This window comes from Gossypium arboreum, chromosome 5 (assembly GCF_025698485.1).
Source record: "Gossypium arboreum isolate Shixiya-1 chromosome 5, ASM2569848v2, whole genome shotgun sequence".
Lineage (NCBI taxonomy): Eukaryota > Viridiplantae > Streptophyta > Magnoliopsida > Malvales > Malvaceae > Gossypium > Gossypium arboreum.
This window is the reverse complement of record NC_069074.1, coordinates 47,625,263-47,625,814: the sequence shown is the minus strand read 5'-3', so window position 1 is coordinate 47,625,814 and position 552 is coordinate 47,625,263.

The window sequence follows — 552 nt, the reverse complement described above, 5'->3', positions numbered from 1 at the left end:
AATCCCGATTGAACCTTGGAAAGATTGGATGATCTGAGATGGTATGTAGCTAGGTCACATGTATAGTGCTGAGTGCACATCATGTGTACAAGAGAGCTACAAGACATTATGATGTAGCTAGGTCGCATGGGTGATACTATGTGTACACCATGTAGACAAGAGAGCTATGGGATATATGTAGCTAGGTCGCATGCATGGTTCCAAGTGAACGACACCATGTAGACAAGAGAGCTACGAGATAAACTGGCTAGGTCACATGGGTGGTACTAAGTGTTCACCATGTGTACAAGAGAGCCGAACTATATGATGGGTGGAGCTATGTGCTGAAACCACCAAGTATCGAGGATTGATCCGAAGTGTTCAACGGGAGACTCTCTATGTATTGCTTTCTGAGTTTTGTGATGAATAAGTGCAGGAACTTGGTTATGTGAATGATGTGTTCATTAAGTGACCAGGATGTGGTAAGGTTATAAACAAGTAAGTTATACATGAGGATGATTTTATGGTGACCTTGTGATCATGGGCCTATACTTGTGATGTATGAAATATGGT